Source organism: Scyliorhinus torazame, chromosome 26 (genome assembly GCF_047496885.1).
Source record: "Scyliorhinus torazame isolate Kashiwa2021f chromosome 26, sScyTor2.1, whole genome shotgun sequence".
NCBI lineage: Eukaryota > Metazoa > Chordata > Chondrichthyes > Carcharhiniformes > Scyliorhinidae > Scyliorhinus > Scyliorhinus torazame.
In genome coordinates this window covers 828,287-846,836 of record NC_092732.1, presented here as the reverse complement: position 1 = coordinate 846,836, position 18,550 = coordinate 828,287, and positions in this window count along the sequence as shown.

Here is an 18,550-nt window from a genome sequence, read left to right as displayed (position 1 = left end):
TTCACTGTCCCGGCTCACTCACCTCCCGCCCTGTTTTCACTGTCCCGGCTCTCTCACATCCCGCGCTGTTTAAACTGTCCCGGCTCACTCAGCTCCCGCGCTGTTTTCACTGTCCCGGCTCACTCAGCTCCCGCGCTGTTTTCACTGTCCCGGCTCACTCACCTCCCGCCCTGTTTTCACTGTCCCGGCTCTCTCACATCCCGCGCTGTTTACACTGTCCCGGCTCACTCACCTCCCGCCCTGTTTTCACTGTCCCGGCTCTCTCACATCCCGCGCTGTTTTCACTGTCCCGGCTCACTCACCTCCCGCGCTGTTTTCACTGTCCCGGCTCACTCAGCTCCCGCGCTGTTTTCACTGTCGCGGCTCGCTCACCTCTCGCGCTGTTTTCACTGTCCCGGCTCACTCACCTCCCGCGCTGTTTTCACTGTCCCGACTCACTCTCCTCCCGCGCTGTTTTCACTGTCCCGGCTCTCTCTCCTCCCGCGCTGTTTTCACTGTCCCGGCTCACTCACCTCCCGCGCTGTTTTCACTGTCCCGGCTCACTCACCTCCCGCGCTGTTTTCACTGTCCCGGCTCACTCAGCTCCCGCGCTGTTTTCAATGTCCCGGCTCTCTCACCTCCCGCGCTGTTTTCACTGTCCCGGCTCACTCACCTCCCGCGCTGTTTTCACTGTCCCGGCTCACTCAGCTCCCGCGCTGTTTTCACTGTCCCGGCTCACTCAGCTCCCGCGCTGTTTTCACTGTCCCGGCTCACTCACCTCCCGCCCTGTTTTCACTGTCCCGGCTCTCTCACATCCCGCGCTGTTTACACTGTCCCGGCTCACTCAGCTCCCGCGCTGTTTTCACTGTCCCGGCTCACACACCTCTCGCGCTGTTTTCACTGTCCCGGCTCACTCACCTCCCGCGCTGTTTTCACTGTCCCCGCTCACTCTCCTCCCGCGCTGTTTTCACTGTCCCGGCTCACTCACCTCCCGCGCTGTTTTCTCTGTCCCGGCTCACTCACCTCTCGCGCTGTTTTCACTGTCCCGGCTCACTCACCTCCCGCGCTGTTTTCAATGTCCCGGCTCACTCACCTCCCGCGCTGTTTTCACTGTCCCGGCTCACTCACCTCCCGCGCTGTTTTCACTGTCGCGGCTCACTCAGCTCCCGCGCTGTTTTCACTGTCCCGGCTCACTCACCTCCCGCGCTGTTTTCACTGTCCCGGCTCTCTCTCCTCCCGTGCTGTTTTCACTGTCCCGGCTCACTCACCTCCCGCGCTGTTTTCACTGTCCCGGCTCACTCAGCTCCCGCGCTGTTTTCACTGTTCCGGCTCACTCACCTCTCGCGCTGTTTTCACTGTCCCGGCTCACTCAGCTCCCGCGCTGTTTTCACTGTCCCGGCTCACTCACCTCCCGCGCTGTTTTCACAGTCCCGGCTCACTCACCTCCCGCGCTGTTTTCACTGTCCCGGCTCACTCAGCTCCCGCGCTATTTTCACTGTCCCGGCTCGCTCACCTCTCGCGCTGTTTTCACTGTCCCGGCTCACTCTCCTCTCGCGCTGTTTTCACTGTCCCGGCTCACTCACCTCCCGCGCTGTTTTCACAGTCCCGGCTCACTCACCTCCCGCGCTGTTTTCACTGTCCCGGCTCACTCAGCTCCCGCGCTATTTTCACTGTCCCGGCTCGCTCACCTCCCGCGCTGTTTTCACTGTCCCGGCTCACTCAGCTCCCGCGCTATTTTCACTGTCCCGGCTCGCTCACCTCTCGCGCTGTTTTCACTGTCCCGGCTCACTCACCTCCCGCGCTGTTTTCACTGTCCCGGCTCACTCACCTCTCGCGCTGTTTTCACTGTCCCGGCTCACTCAGCTCCCGCGCTGTTTTCACTGTCCCGGCTCACTCAGCTCCCGCGCTGTTTTCAATGTCCCGGCTCACTCACCTCCCGCGCTGTTTTCACTGTCCCGGCTCACTCACCTCCCGCGCTGTTTTCACTGTCCCGGCTCACACACCTCCCGCGCTGTTTTCAATGTCCCGGCTCACTCAGCTCCCGCGCTGTTTTCACTGTCCCGGCTCACTCAGCTCCCTCGCTGTTTTCACTGTCCCGGCTCACTCACCTCCCGCCCTGTTTTCACTGTCCCGGCTCTCTCACATCCCGCGCTGTTTACACTGTCCCGGCTCACTCAGCTCCCGCGCTGTTTTCACTGTCCCGGCTCACTCAGCTCCCGCGCTGTTTTCACTGTCCCGGCTCACTCACCTCCCGCCCTGTTTTCACTGTCCCGGCTCTCTCACATCCCGCGCTGTTTACACTGTCCCGGCTCACTCACCTCCCGCCCTGTTTTCACTGTCCCGGCTCTCTCACATCCCGCGCTGTTTTCACTGTCCCGGCTCACTCACCTCCCGCGCTGTTTTCACTGTCCCGGCTCACTCAGCTCCCGCGCTGTTTTCACTGTCGCGGCTCGCTCACCTCTCGCGCTGTTTTCACTGTCCCGGCTCACTCACCTCCCGCGCTGTTTTCACTGTCCCGGCTCACTCAGCTCCCGCGCTGTTTTCACTGTCCCGGCTCACTCACCTCTCGCGCTGTTTTCACTGTCCCGGCTCACTCAGCTCCCGCGCTGTTTTCACTGTCCCGGCTCACTCAGCTCCCGCGCTGTTTTCAATGTCCCGGCTCACTCACCTCCCGCGCTGTTTTCACTGTCCCGGCTCACTCACCTCCCGCGCTGTTTTCACTGTCCCGGCTCACACACCTCCCGCGCTGTTTTCAATGTCCCGGCTCACTCAGCTCCCGCGCTGTTTTCACTGTCCCGGCTCACTCAGCTCCCGCGCTGTTTTCACTGTCCCGGCTCACTCACCTCCCGCCCTGTTTTCACTGTCCCGGCTCTCTCACATCCCGCGCTGTTTACACTGTCCCGGCTCACTCAGCTCCCGCGCTGTTTTCACTGTCCCGGCTCACTCAGCTCCCGCGCTGTTTTCACTGTCCCGGCTCACTCACCTCCCGCCCTGTTTTCACTGTCCCGGCTCTCTCACATCCCGCGCTGTTTACACTGTCCCGGCTCACTCACCTCCCGCCCTGTTTTCACTGTCCCGGCTCTCTCACATCCCGCGCTGTTTTCACTGTCCCGGCTCACTCACCTCCCGCGCTGTTTTCACTGTCCCGGCTCACTCAGCTCCCGCGCTGTTTTCACTGTCGCGGCTCGCTCACCTCTCGCGCTGTTTTCACTGTCCCGGCTCACTCACCTCCCGCGCTGTTTTCACTGTCCCGACTCACTCTCCTCCCGCGCTGTTTTCACTGTCCCGGCTCTCTCTCCTCCCGCGCTGTTTTCACTGTCCCGGCTCACTCACCTCCCGCGCTGTTTTCACTGTCCCGGCTCGCTCACCTCTCGCGCTGTTTTCACTGTCCCGGCTCACTCAGCTCCCGCGCTGTTTTCACTGTCCCGGCTCACTCACCTCTCGCGCTGTTTTCACTGTCCCGGCTCACTCAGCTCCCGCGCTGTTTTCACTGTCCCGGCTCACTCAGCTCCCGCGCTGTTTTCAATGTCCCGGCTCACTCACCTCCCGCGCTGTTTTCACTGTCCCGGCTCACTCACCTCCCGCGCTGTTTTCACTGTCCCGGCTCACACACCTCCCGCGCTGTTTTCAATGTCCCGGCTCACTCAGCTCCCGCGCTGTTTTCACTGTCCCGGCTCACTCAGCTCCCGCGCTGTTTTCACTGTCCCGGCTCACTCACCTCCCGCCCTGTTTTCACTGTCCCGGCTCTCTCACATCCCGCGCTGTTTACACTGTCCCGGCTCACTCAGCTCCCGCGCTGTTTTCACTGTCCCGGCTCACTCACCTCCCGCCCTGTTTTCACTGTCCCGGCTCTCTCACATCCCGCGCTGTTTACACTGTCCCGGCTCACTCACCTCCCGCCCTGTTTTCACTGTCCCGGCTCTCTCACATCCCGCGCTGTTTTCACTGTCCCGGCTCACTCACCTCCCGCGCTGTTTTCACTGTCCCGGCTCACTCAGCTCCCGCGCTATTTTCACTGTCCCGGCTCGCTCACCTCTCGCGCTGTTTTCACTGTCCCGGCTCACTCTCCTCTCGCGCTGTTTTCACTGTCCCGGCTCACTCACCTCCCGCGCTGTTTTCACAGTCCCGGCTCACTCACCTCCCGCGCTGTTTTCACTGTCCCGGCTCACTCAGCTCCCGCGCTATTTTCACTGTCCCGGCTCGCTCACCTCCCGCGCTGTTTTCACTGTCCCGGCTCACTCAGCTCCCGCGCTATTTTCACTGTCCCGGCTCGCTCACCTCTCGCGCTGTTTTCACTGTCCCGGCTCACTCACCTCCCGCGCTGTTTTCACTGTCCCGGCTCACTCACCTCTCGCGCTGTTTTCACTGTCCCGGCTCACTCAGCTCCCGCGCTGTTTTCACTGTCCCGGCTCACTCAGCTCCCGCGCTGTTTTCAATGTCCCGGCTCACTCACCTCCCGCGCTGTTTTCACTGTCCCGGCTCACTCACCTCCCGCGCTGTTTTCACTGTCCCGGCTCACACACCTCCCGCGCTGTTTTCAATGTCCCGGCTCACTCAGCTCCCGCGCTGTTTTCACTGTCCCGGCTCACTCAGCTCCCGCGCTGTTTTCACTGTCCCGGCTCACTCACCTCCCGCCCTGTTTTCACTGTCCCGGCTCTCTCACATCCCGCGCTGTTTACACTGTCCCGGCTCACTCAGCTCCCGCGCTGTTTTCACTGTCCCGGCTCACTCAGCTCCCGCGCTGTTTTCACTGTCCCGGCTCACTCACCTCCCACCCTGTTTTCACTGTCCCGGCTCTCTCACGTCCCGCGCTGTTTACACTGTCCCGGCTCACTCACCTCCCGCCCTGTTTTCACTGTCCCGGCTCTCTCACATCCCGCGCTGTTTTCACTGTCCCGGCTCGCTCACCTCCCGCGCTGTTTTCACTGTCCCGGCTCACTCAGCTCCCGCGCTATTTTCACTGTCCCGGCTCGCTCACCTCTCGCGCTGTTTTCACTGTCCCGGCTCACTCACCTCCCGCGCTGTTTTCACTGTCCCGGCTCACTCACCTCTCGCGCTGTTTTCACTGTCCCGGCTCACTCAGCTCCCGCGCTGTTTTCACTGTCCCGGCTCACTCAGCTCCCGCGCTGTTTTCAATGTCCCGGCTCACTCAGCTCCCGCGCTGTTTTCACTGTCCCGGCTCACTCACCTCCCGCCCTGTTTTCACTGTCCCGGCTCTCTCACATCCCGCGCTGTTTACACTGTCCCGGCTCACTCAGCTCCCGCGCTGTTTTCACTGTCCCGGCTCACTCAGCTCCCGCGCTGTTTTCACTGTCCCGGCTCACTCACCTCCCGCCCTGTTTTCACTGTCCCGGCTCTCTCACATCCCGCGCTGTTTACACTGTCCCGGCTCACTCACCTCCCGCCCTGTTTTCACTGTCCCGGCTCTCTCACATCCCGCGCTGTTTTCACTGTCCCGGCTCACTCACCTCCCGCGCTGTTTTCACTGTCCCGGCTCACTCAGCTCCCGCGCTGTTTTCACTGTCGCGGCTCGCTCACCTCTCGCGCTGTTTTCACTGTCCCGGCTCACTCACCTCCCGCGCTGTTTTCACTGTCCCGACTCACTCTCCTCCCGCGCTGTTTTCACTGTCCCGGCTCTCTCTCCTCCCGCGCTGTTTTCACTGTCCCGGCTCACTCACCTCCCGCGCTGTTTTCACTGTCCCGGCTCACTCACCTCCCGCGCTGTTTTCACTGTCCCGGCTCACTCAGCTCCCGCGCTGTTTTCAATGTCCCGGCTCTCTCACCTCCCGCGCTGTTTTCACTGTCCCGGCTCACTCACCTCCCGCGCTGTTTTCACTGTCCCGGCTCTCTCACCTCCCGCGCTGTTTTCACTGTCCCGGCTCACACACCTCCCGCGCTGTTTTCAATGTCCCGGCTCACTCAGCTCCCGCGCTGTTTTCACTGTCCCGGCTCACTCAGCTCCCGCGCTGTTTTCACTGTCCCGGCTCACTCACCTCCCGCCCTGTTTTCACTGTCCCGGCTCTCTCACATCCCGCGCTGTTTACACTGTCCCGGCTCACTCAGCTCCCGCGCTGTTTTCACTGTCCCGGCTCACACACCTCTCGCGCTGTTTTCACTGTCCCGGCTCACTCACCTCCCGCGCTGTTTTCACTGTCCCCGCTCACTCTCCTCCCGCGCTGTTTTCACTGTCCCGGCTCACTCACCTCCCGCGCTGTTTTCACTGTCCCGGCTCACTCACCTCTCGCGCTGTTTTCACTGTCCCGGCTCACTCACCTCCCGCGCTGTTTTCAATGTCCCGGCTCACTGACCTCCCGCGCTGTTTTCACTGTCCCGGCTCACTCACCTCCCGCGCTGTTTTCACTGTCGCGGCTCACTCAGCTCCCGCGCTGTTTTCACTGTCCCGGCTCACTCACCTCCCGCGCTGTTTTCACTGTCCCGGCTCACACAGCTCCGGCGCTGTTTTCAATTTCCCGGCACACTCACCTCCCGCGCTGTTTTCACTATCCCGGCTCACTCACCTCCCGCGCTGTTTTCACTGTCCCGGCTCACTCAGCTCCCGCGCTGTTTTCACTGTCCCGGCTCACACAGCTCCCGCGCTGTTTTCAATTTCCCGGCACACTCACCTCCCGCGCTGTTTTCACTGTCCCGGCTCACTCAGCTCCCGCGCTGTTTTCACTGTCCCGGCTCACTCACCTCCCGCGGTGTTTTCACTGTCCCGGCTCACTCAGCTCCCGCGCTGTTTTCACTGTCCCGGCTCACTCACCTCCCGCGCTGTTTTCACTGTCCCGGCTCACTCACCTCCCGCGCTGTTTTTACTGTCCCGGCTCCCTCAGCTCCCGCGCTGTTTTCACTGTCCCGGCTCTCTCACCTCCCGCGCTGTTTTAAATGTCCCGGCTCCCTCAGCTCCCGCGCTGTTTTCACTGTCCCGGCTCACTCACCTCCCGCGCTGTTTTAAATGTCCCGGCTCACTCAGCTCCCGCGCTGTTTTCACTGTCCTGGCTCACTCACCACCCGCGCTGTTTTCACTGTCCCGGCTCACTCACCTCCCGTGCTGTTTTCACTGTCCCGGCTCACTCACATCCCGCGCTGTTTTCACTGTCCCGGCTCTCTCTCCTCCCGTGCTGTTTTCACTGTCCCGGCTCACTCACCTCCCGCGCTGTTTTCACTGTCCCGGCTCTCTCTCCTCCCGTGCTGTTTTCACTGTCCCGGCTCACTCACCTCCCGCGCTGTTTTCACTGTCCCGGCTCACTCAGCTCCCGCGCTGTTTTCACTGTTCCGGCTCACTCACCTCTCGCGCTGTTTTCACTGTCCCGGCTCACTCAGCTCCCGCGCTGTTTTCACTGTCCCGGCTCACTCACCTCCCGCGCTGTTTTCACAGTCCCGGCTCACTCACCTCCCGCGCTGTTTTCACTGTCCCGGCTCACTCAGCTCCCGCGCTATTTTCACTGTCCCGGCTCGCTCACCTCTCGCGCTGTTTTCACTGTCCCGGCTCACTCTCCTCTCGCGCTGTTTTCACTGTCCCGGCTCACTCACCTCCCGCGCTGTTTTCACAGTCCCGGCTCACTCACCTCCCGCGCTGTTTTCACTGTCCCGGCTCACTCAGCTCCCGCGCTATTTTCACTGTCCCGGCTCGCTCACCTCCCGCGCTGTTTTCACTGTCCCGGCTCACTCAGCCCCCGCGCTATTTTCACTGTCCCGGCTCGCTCACCTCTCGCGCTGTTTTCACTGTCCCGGCTCACTCACCTCCCGCGCTGTTTTCACTGTCCCGGCTCACTCACCTCTCGCGCTGTTTTCACTGTCCCGGCTCACTCAGCTCCCGCGCTGTTTTCACTGTCCCGGCTCACTCAGCTCCCGCGCTGTTTTCAATGTCCCGGCTCACTCACCTCCCGCGCTGTTTTCACTGTCCCGGCTCACTCACCTCCCGCGCTGTTTTCACTGTCCCGGCTCACACACCTCCCGCGCTGTTTTCAATGTCCCGGCTCACTCAGCTCCCGCGCTGTTTTCACTGTCCCGGCTCACTCAGCTCCCGCGCTGTTTTCACTGTCCCGGCTCACTCACCTCCCGCCCTGTTTTCACTGTCCCGGCTCTCTCACATCCCGCGCTGTTTACACTGTCCCGGCTCACTCAGCTCCCGCGCTGTTTTCACTGTCCCGGCTCACTCAGCTCCCGCGCTGTTTTCACTGTCCCGGCTCACTCACCTCCCGCCCTGTTTTCACTGTCCCGGCTCTCTCACATCCCGCGCTGTTTACACTGTCCCGGCTCACTCACCTCCCGCCCTGTTTTCACTGTCCCGGCTCTCTCACATCCCGCGCTGTTTTCACTGTCCCGGCTCGCTCACCTCTCGCGCTGTTTTCACTGTCCCGGCTCACTCACCTCCCGCGCTGTTTTCACTGTCCCGACTCACTCTCCTCCCGCGCTGTTTTCACTGTCCCGGCTCTCTCTCCTCCCGCGCTGTTTTCACTGTCCCGGCTCACTCACCTCCCGCGCTGTTTTCACTGTCCCGGCTCACTCACCTCCCGCGCTGTTTTCACTGTCCCGGCTCACTCAGCTCCCGCGCTGTTTTCAATGTCCCGGCTCTCTCACCTCCCGCGCTGTTTTCACTGTCCCGGCTCACTCACCTCCCGCGCTGTTTTCACTGTCCCGGCTCTCTCACCTCCCGCGCTGTTTTCACTGTCCCGGCTCACACACCTCCCGCGCTGTTTTCAATGTCCCGGCTCACTCAGCTCCCGCGCTGTTTTCACTGTCCCGGCTCACTCAGCTCCCGCGCTGTTTTCACTGTCCCGGCTCACTCACCTCCCGCCCTGTTTTCACTGTCCCGGCTCTCTCACATCCCGCGCTGTTTACACTGTCCCGGCTCACTCAGCTCCCGCGCTGTTTTCACTGTCCCGGCTCACTCAGCTCCCGCGCTGTTTTCACTGTCCCGGCTCACTCACCTCCCGCCCTGTTTTCACTGTCCCGGCTCTCTCACATCCCGCGCTGTTTTCACTGTCCCGGCTCACACACCTCTCGCGCTGTTTTCACTGTCCCGGCTCACTCACCTCCCGCGCTGTTTTCACTGTCCCCGCTCACTCTCCTCCCGCGCTGTTTTCACTGTCCCGGCTCACTCACCTCCCGCGCTGTTTTCACTGTCCCGGCTCACTCACCTCGCGCGCTGTTTTCACTGTCCCGGCTCACTCACCTCCCGCGCTGTTTTCAATGTCCCGGCTCACTCACCTCCCGCGCTGTTTTCACTGTCCCGGCTCACTCACCTCCCGCGCTGTTTTCACTGTCGCGGCTCACTCAGCTCCCGCGCTGTTTTCACTGTCCCGGCTCACTCACCTCCCGCGCTGTTTTCACTGTCCCGGCTCACACAGCTCCGGCGCTGTTTTCAATTTCCCGGCACACTCACCTCCCGCGCTGTTTTCACTATCCCGGCTCACTCACCTCCCGCGCTGTTTTCACTGTCCCGGCTCACTCAGCTCCCGCGCTGTTTTCACTGTCCCGGCTCACACAGCTCCCGCGCTGTTTTCAATTTCCCGGCACACTCACCTCCCGCGCTGTTTTCACTGTCCCGGCTCACTCAGCTCCCGCGCTGTTTTCACTGTCCCGGCTCACTCACCTCCCGCGGTGTTTTCACTGTCCCGGCTCACTCAGCTCCCGCGCTGTTTTCACTGTCCCGGCTCACTCACCTCCCGCGCTGTTTTCACTGTCCCGGCTCACTCACCTCCCGCGCTGTTTTTACTGTCCCGGCTCCCTCAGCTCCCGCGCTGTTTTCACTGTCCCGGCTCTCTCACCTCCCGCGCTGTTTTAAATGTCCCGGCTCCCTCAGCTCCCGCGCTGTTTTCACTGTCCCGGCTCACTCACCTCCCGTGCTGTTTTCACTGTCCCGGCTCACTCACATCCCGCGCTGTTTTCACTGTCCCGGCTCTCTCTCCTCCCGTGCTGTTTTCACTGTCCCGGCTCACTCACCTCCCGCGCTGTTTTCACTGTCCCGGCTCTCTCTCCTCCCGTGCTGTTTTCACTGTCCCGGCTCACTCACCTCCCGCGCTGTTTTCACTGTCCCGGCTCACTCAGCTCCCGCGCTGTTTTCACTGTTCCGGCTCACTCACCTCTCGCGCTGTTTTCACTGTCCCGGCTCACTCAGCTCCCGCGCTGTTTTCACTGTCCCGGCTCACTCACCTCCCGCGCTGTTTTCACAGTCCCGGCTCACTCACCTCCCGCGCTGTTTTCACTGTCCCGGCTCACTCAGCTCCCGCGCTATTTTCACTGTCCCGGCTCGCTCACCTCTCGCGCTGTTTTCACTGTCCCGGCTCACTCTCCTCTCGCGCTGTTTTCACTGTCCCGGCTCACTCACCTCCCGCGCTGTTTTCACAGTCCCGGCTCACTCACCTCCCGCGCTGTTTTCACTGTCCCGGCTCACTCAGCTCCCGCGCTATTTTCACTGTCCCGGCTCGCTCACCTCCCGCGCTGTTTTCACTGTCCCGGCTCACTCAGCCCCCGCGCTATTTTCACTGTCCCGGCTCGCTCACCTCTCGCGCTGTTTTCACTGTCCCGGCTCACTCACCTCCCGCGCTGTTTTCACTGTCCCGGCTCACTCACCTCTCGCGCTGTTTTCACTGTCCCGGCTCACTCAGCTCCCGCGCTGTTTTCACTGTCCCGGCTCACTCAGCTCCCGCGCTGTTTTCAATGTCCCGGCTCACTCACCTCCCGCGCTGTTTTCACTGTCCCGGCTCACTCACCTCCCGCGCTGTTTTCACTGTCCCGGCTCACACACCTCCCGCGCTGTTTTCAATGTCCCGGCTCACTCAGCTCCCGCGCTGTTTTCACTGTCCCGGCTCACTCAGCTCCCGCGCTGTTTTCACTGTCCCGGCTCACTCACCTCCCGCCCTGTTTTCACTGTCCCGGCTCTCTCACATCCCGCGCTGTTTACACTGTCCCGGCTCACTCAGCTCCCGCGCTGTTTTCACTGTCCCGGCTCACTCAGCTCCCGCGCTGTTTTCACTGTCCCGGCTCACTCACCTCCCGCCCTGTTTTCACTGTCCCGGCTCTCTCACATCCCGCGCTGTTTACACTGTCCCGGCTCACTCACCTCCCGCCCTGTTTTCACTGTCCCGGCTCTCTCACATCCCGCGCTGTTTTCACTGTCCCGGCTCGCTCACCTCTCGCGCTGTTTTCACTGTCCCGGCTCACTCACCTCCCGCGCTGTTTTCACTGTCCCGACTCACTCTCCTCCCGCGCTGTTTTCACTGTCCCGGCTCTCTCTCCTCCCGCGCTGTTTTCACTGTCCCGGCTCACTCACCTCCCGCGCTGTTTTCACTGTCCCGGCTCACTCACCTCCCGCGCTGTTTTCACTGTCCCGGCTCACTCAGCTCCCGCGCTGTTTTCAATGTCCCGGCTCTCTCACCTCCCGCGCTGTTTTCACTGTCCCGGCTCACTCACCTCCCGCGCTGTTTTCACTGTCCCGGCTCTCTCACCTCCCGCGCTGTTTTCACTGTCCCGGCTCACACACCTCCCGCGCTGTTTTCAATGTCCCGGCTCACTCAGCTCCCGCGCTGTTTTCACTGTCCCGGCTCACTCAGCTCCCGCGCTGTTTTCACTGTCCCGGCTCACTCACCTCCCGCCCTGTTTTCACTGTCCCGGCTCTCTCACATCCCGCGCTGTTTACACTGTCCCGGCTCACTCAGCTCCCGCGCTGTTTTCACTGTCCCGGCTCACTCAGCTCCCGCGCTGTTTTCACTGTCCCGGCTCACTCACCTCCCGCCCTGTTTTCACTGTCCCGGCTCTCTCACATCCCGCGCTGTTTTCACTGTCCCGGCTCACACACCTCTCGCGCTGTTTTCACTGTCCCGGCTCACTCACCTCCCGCGCTGTTTTCACTGTCCCCGCTCACTCTCCTCCCGCGCTGTTTTCACTGTCCCGGCTCACTCACCTCCCGCGCTGTTTTCACTGTCCCGGCTCACTCACCTCGCGCGCTGTTTTCACTGTCCCGGCTCACTCACCTCCCGCGCTGTTTTCAATGTCCCGGCTCACTCACCTCCCGCGCTGTTTTCACTGTCCCGGCTCACTCACCTCCCGCGCTGTTTTCACTGTCGCGGCTCACTCAGCTCCCGCGCTGTTTTCACTGTCCCGGCTCACTCACCTCCCGCGCTGTTTTCACTGTCCCGGCTCACACAGCTCCGGCGCTGTTTTCAATTTCCCGGCACACTCACCTCCCGCGCTGTTTTCACTATCCCGGCTCACTCACCTCCCGCGCTGTTTTCACTGTCCCGGCTCACTCAGCTCCCGCGCTGTTTTCACTGTCCCGGCTCACACAGCTCCCGCGCTGTTTTCAATTTCCCGGCACACTCACCTCCCGCGCTGTTTTCACTGTCCCGGCTCACTCAGCTCCCGCGCTGTTTTCACTGTCCCGGCTCACTCACCTCCCGCGGTGTTTTCACTGTCCCGGCTCACTCAGCTCCCGCGCTGTTTTCACTGTCCCGGCTCACTCACCTCCCGCGCTGTTTTCACTGTCCCGGCTCACTCACCTCCCGCGCTGTTTTTACTGTCCCGGCTCCCTCAGCTCCCGCGCTGTTTTCACTGTCCCGGCTCTCTCACCTCCCGCGCTGTTTTAAATGTCCCGGCTCCCTCAGCTCCCGCGCTGTTTTCACTGTCCCGGCTCACTCACCTCCCGCGCTGTTTTAAATGTCCCGGCTCACTCAGCTCCCGCGCTGTTTTCACTGTCCTGGCTCACTCACCACCCGCGCTGTTTTCACTGTCCCGGCTCACTCACCTCCCGTGCTGTTTTCACTGTCCCGGCTCACTCACATCCCGCGCTGTTTTCACTGTCCCGGCTCTCTCTCCTCCCGTGCTGTTTTCACTGTCCCGGCTCACTCACCTCCCGCGCTGTTTTCACTGTCCCGGCTCTCTCTCCTCCCGTGCTGTTTTCACTGTCCCGGCTCACTCACCTCCCGCGCTGTTTTCACTGTCCCGGCTCACTCAGCTCCCGCGCTGTTTTCACTGTTCCGGCTCACTCACCTCTCGCGCTGTTTTCACTGTCCCGGCTCACTCAGCTCCCGCGAAGTTTTCACTGTCCCGGCTCACTCACCTCCCGCGCTGTTTTCACAGTCCCGGCTCACTCAGCTCCCGCGCTGTTTTCACTGTCCCGGCTCACTCACCTCCCGCCCTGTTTTCACTGTCCCGGCTCTCTCACATCCCGCGCTGTTTACACTGTCCCGGCTCACTCAGCTCCCGCGCTGTTTTCACTGTCCCGGCTCACACACCTCTCGCGCTGTTTTCACTGTCCCGGCTCACTCACCTCCCGCGCTGTTTTCACTGTCCCCGCTCACTCTCCTCCCGCGCTGTTTTCACTGTCCCGGCTCACTCACCTCCCGCGCTGTTTTCACTGTCCCGGCTCACTCACCTCTCGCGCTGTTTTCACTGTCCCGGCTCACTCACCTCCCGCGCTGTTTTCAATGTCCCGGCTCACTCACCTCCCGCGCTGTTTTCACTGTCCCGGCTCACTCACCTCCCGCGCTGTTTTCACTGTCGCGGCTCACTCAGCTCCCGCGCTGTTTTCACTGTCCCGGCTCACTCACCTCCCGCGCTGTTTTCACTGTCCCGGCTCACACAGCTCCGGCGCTGTTTTCAATTTCCCGGCACACTCACCTCCCGCGCTGTTTTCACTATCCCGGCTCACTCACCTCCCGCGCTGTTTTCACTGTCCCGGCTCACTCAGCTCCCGCGCTGTTTTCACTGTCCCGGCTCACACAGCTCCCGCGCTGTTTTCAATTTCCCGGCACACTCACCTCCCGCGCTGTTTTCACTGTCCCGGCTCACTCAGCTCCCGCGCTGTTTTCACTGTCCCGGCTCACTCACCTCCCGCGGTGTTTTCACTGTCCCGGCTCACTCAGCTCCCGCGCTGTTTTCACTGTCCCGGCTCACTCACCTCCCGCGCTGTTTTCACTGTCCCGGCTCACTCACCTCCCGCGCTGTTTTTACTGTCCCGGCTCCCTCAGCTCCCGCGCTGTTTTCACTGTCCCGGCTCTCTCACCTCCCGCGCTGTTTTAAATGTCCCGGCTCCCTCAGCTCCCGCGCTGTTTTCACTGTCCCGGCTCACTCACCTCCCGCGCTGTTTTAAATGTCCCGGCTCACTCAGCTCCCGCGCTGTTTTCACTGTCCTGGCTCACTCACCACCCGCGCTGTTTTCACTGTCCCGGCTCACTCACCTCCCGTGCTGTTTTCACTGTCCCGGCTCACTCACATCCCGCGCTGTTTTCACTGTCCCGGCTCTCTCTCCTCCCGTGCTGTTTTCACTGTCCCGGCTCACTCACCTCCCGCGCTGTTTTCACTGTCCCGGCTCTCTCTCCTCCCGTGCTGTTTTCACTGTCCCGGCTCACTCACCTCCCGCGCTGTTTTCACTGTCCCGGCTCACTCAGCTCCCGCGCTGTTTTCACTGTTCCGGCTCACTCACCTCTCGCGCTGTTTTCACTGTCCCGGCTCACTCAGCTCCCGCGCTGTTTTCACTGTCCCGGCTCACTCACCTCCCGCGCTGTTTTCACAGTCCCGGCTCACTCACCTCCCGCGCTGTTTTCACTGTCCCGGCTCACTCAGCTCCCGCGCTATTTTCACTGTCCCGGCTCGCTCACCTCTCGCGCTGTTTTCACTGTCCCGGCTCACTCTCCTCTCGCGCTGTTTTCACTGTCCCGGCTCACTCACCTCCCGCGCTGTTTTCACAGTCCCGGCTCACTCACCTCCCGCGCTGTTTTCACTGTCCCGGCTCACTCAGCTCCCGCGCTATTTTCACTGTCCCGGCTCGCTCACCTCCCGCGCTGTTTTCACTGTCCCGGCTCACTCAGCTCCCGCGCTATTTTCACTGTCCCGGCTCGCTCACCTCTCGCGCTGTTTTCACTGTCCCGGCTCACTCACCTCCCGCGCTGTTTTCACTGTCCCGGCTCACTCACCTCTCGCGCTGTTTTCACTGTCCCGGCTCACTCAGCTCCCGCGCTGTTTTCACTGTCCCGGCTCACTCAGCTCCCGCGCTGTTTTCAATGTCCCGGCTCACTCACCTCCCGCGCTGTTTTCACTGTCCCGGCTCACTCACCTCCCGCGCTGTTTTCACTGTCCCGGCTCACTCACCTCCCGCGCTGTTTTCACTGTCCCGGCTCACTCTCCTCTCACGCTGTTTTCACTGTCGCGGCTCACTCAGCCCCCGCGCTGTTTTCACTGTCCCGGCTCACTCACCTCCCGCGCTGTTTTCACTGTCCCGGCACACTCAGCTCCCGCGCTGTTTTCACTGTCCCGGCTCACTCACCTCCCGCGCTGTTTTCAATGTCCCGGCTCACTCACCTCCCGCGCTGTTTTCACTGTCCCGGCTCACTCAGCTCCCGCGCTGTTTTCACTGTCCCGGCTCACACACCTCCCGCGCTGTTTTCACTGTCCCGGCTCACTCTCCTCTCACGCTGTTTTCACTGTCCCGGCTCACTCACCTCCCGCGCTGTTTTCACTGTCCCGTCTCACTCTCCTCTCACGCTGTTTTCACTGTCCCGGCTCACTCACCTCCCGCGCTGTTTTCACTGTCCCGGCTCACTCACCTCCCGCGCTGTTTTCACTGTCCCGGCTCACTCACCTCTCGCGCTGTTTTCACTGTCCCGGCTCACTCTCCTCCCGCGCTGTTTTCACTGTCCCGGCTCACTCACCTCCCGCGCTGTTTTCAATGTCCCGGCTCACTCACCTCCCGCGCTGTTTTCACTGTCCCGGCTCACTCACCTCCCGCGCTGTTTTCACTGTCGCGGCTCACTCAGCCCCCGCGCTGTTTTCACTGTCCCGGCTCACTCACCTCTCGCGCTGTTTTCACTGTTCCGGCTCACACACCTCCGGCGCTGTTTTCAATTTCCCGGCACACTCACCTCCCGCGCTGTTTTCACTATCCCGGCTCACTCACCTCCCGCGCTGTTTTCACTGTCCCGGCTCACTCAGCTCCCGCGCTGTTTTCACTGTCCCGGCTCACACAGCTCCCGCGCTGTTTTCAATTTCCCGGCACACTCACCTCCCGCGCTGTTTTCACTGTCCCGGCTCACTCAGCTCCCGCGCTGTTTTCACTGTCCCGGCTCACTCACCTCCCGCGGTGTTTTCACTGTCCCGGCTCACTCAGCTCCCGCGCTGTTTTCACTGTCCCGGCTCACTCACCTCCCGCGCTGTTTTCACTGTCCCGGCTCACTCAACTCCCGCGCTGTTTTTACTGTCCCGGCTCCCTCAGCTCCCGCGCTGTTTTCACTGTCCCGGCTCTCTCACCTCCCGCGCTGTTTTAAATGTCCCGGCTCCCTCAGCTCCCGCGCTGTTTTCACTGTCCCGGCTCACTCACCTCCCGCGCTGTTTTAAATGTCCCGGCTCACTCAGCTCCCGCGCTGTTTTCACTGTCCTGGCTCACTCACCACCCGCGCTGTTTTCACTGTCCCGGCTCACTCACCTCCCGTGCTGTTTTCACTGTCCCGGCTCTCTCTCCTCCCGTGCTTTTTTCACTGTCCCGGCTCACTCACCTCCCGCGCTGTTTTCACTGTCCCGGCTCTCTCTCCTCCCGTGCTGTTTTCACTGTCCCGGCTCACTCACCTCCCGCGCTGTTTTCACTGTCCCGGCTCACTCAGCTCCCGCGCTGTTTTCACTGTTCCGGCTCACTCACCTCTCGCGCTGTTTTCACTGTCCCGGCTCACTCAGCTCCCGCGCTGTTTTCACTGTCCCGGCTCACTCACCTCCCGCGCTGTTTTCACAGTCCCGGCTCACTCACCTCCCGCGCTGTTTTCACTGTCCCGGCTCACTCAGCTCCCGCGCTATTTTCACTGTCCCGGCTCGCTCACCTCTCGCGCTGTTTTCACTGTCCCGGCTCACTCACCTCCCGCGCTGTTTTCACTGTCCCGGCTCACTCACCTCCCGCGCTGTTTTCACTGTCCCGGCTCACTCACCTCTCGCGCTGTTTTAACTGTCCCGGCTCACTCAGCTCCCGCGCTGTTTTCACTGTCCCGGCTCACTCACCTCCCGCGCTGCTTTCACTGTCCCGGCTCACTCACCTCCCGCGCTGTTTTCACTGTCCCGGCTCACTCAGCTCCCGCGCTGTTTTCACTGTCCCGGCTCACACACCTCCCGCGCTGTTTTCAATGTCCCGGCTCACTTAGCTCCCGCGCTGTTTTCAATGTCCCGGCTCACTCACCTCCCGCGCTGTTTTCACTGTCCCGGCTCTCTCACCTCCCGCGCTGTTTTCACTGTCCCGGCTCACACACCTCCCGCGCTGTTTTCAATGTCCCGGCTCACTCAGCTCCCGCGCTGTTTTCACTGTCCCGGCTCACTCAGCTCCCGCGCTGTTTTCACTGTCCCGGCTCACTCACCTCCCGCCCTGTTTTCACTGTCCCGGCTCTCTCACATCCCGCGCTGTTTACACTGTCCCGGCTCACTCAGCTCCCGCGCTGTTTTCACAGTCCCGGCTCACTCACCTCCCGCGCTGTTTTCACTGTCCCGGCTCACTCAGCTCCCGCGCTGTTTTCACTGTCCCGGCTCGCTCACCTCTCGCGCTGTTTTCACTGTCCCGGCTCACTCACCTCCCGCGCTGTTTTCACTGTCCCGCCTCACTCTCCTCCCGCGCTGTTTTCACTGTCCCGGCTCTCTCTCCTCCCGCGCTGTTTTCACTGTCCCGGCTCACTCACCTCCCGCGCTGTTTTCACTGTCCCGGCTCACTCACCTCCCGCGCTGTTTTCACTGTCCCGGCTCTCTCTCCTCCCGCGCTGTTTTCACTGTCCCGGCTCACTCAGCTCCCGCGCTGTTTTCAATGTCCCGGCTCTCTCACCTCCCGCGCTGTTTTCACTGTCCCGGCTCACTCACCTCCCGCGCTGTTTTCACTGTCCCGGCTCTCTCACCTCCCGCGCTGTTTTCACTGTCCCGGCTCACACACCTCCCGCGCTGTTTTCAATGTCCCGGCTCACTCAGCTCCCGCGCTGTTTTCACTGTCCCGGCTCACTCAGCTCCCGCGCTGTTTTCACTGTCCCGGCTCACTCACCTCCCGCCCTGTTTTCACTGTCCCGGCTCTCTCACATCCCGCGCTGTTTACACTGTCCCGGCTCACTCACCTCCCGTGCTGTTTTCACTGTCCCGGCTCTCTCTCCTCCCGTGCTTTTTTCACTGTCCCGGCTCACTCACCTCCCGCGCTGTTTTCACTGTCCCGGCTCACTCACCTCCCGCGCTGTTTTCACTGTCCCGGCTCACTCTCCTCTCACGCTGTTTTCACTGTCGCGGCTCACTCAGCCCCCGCGCTGTTTTCACTGTCCCGGCTCACTCACCTCCCGCGCTGTTTTCACTGTCCCGGCACACTCAGCTCCCGCGCTGTTTTCACTGTCCCGGCTCACTCACCTCCCGCGCTGTTTTCAATGTCCCGGCTCACTCACCTCCCGCGCTGTTTTCACTGTCCCGGCTCACTCAGCTCCCGCGCTGTTTTCACTGTCCCGGCTCACACACCTCCCGCGCTGTTTTCACTGTCCCGGCTCACTCTCCTCTCACGCTGTTTTCACTGTCCCGGCTCACTCACCTCCCGCGCTGTTTTCACTGTCCCGGCTCACTCTCCTCTCACGCTGTT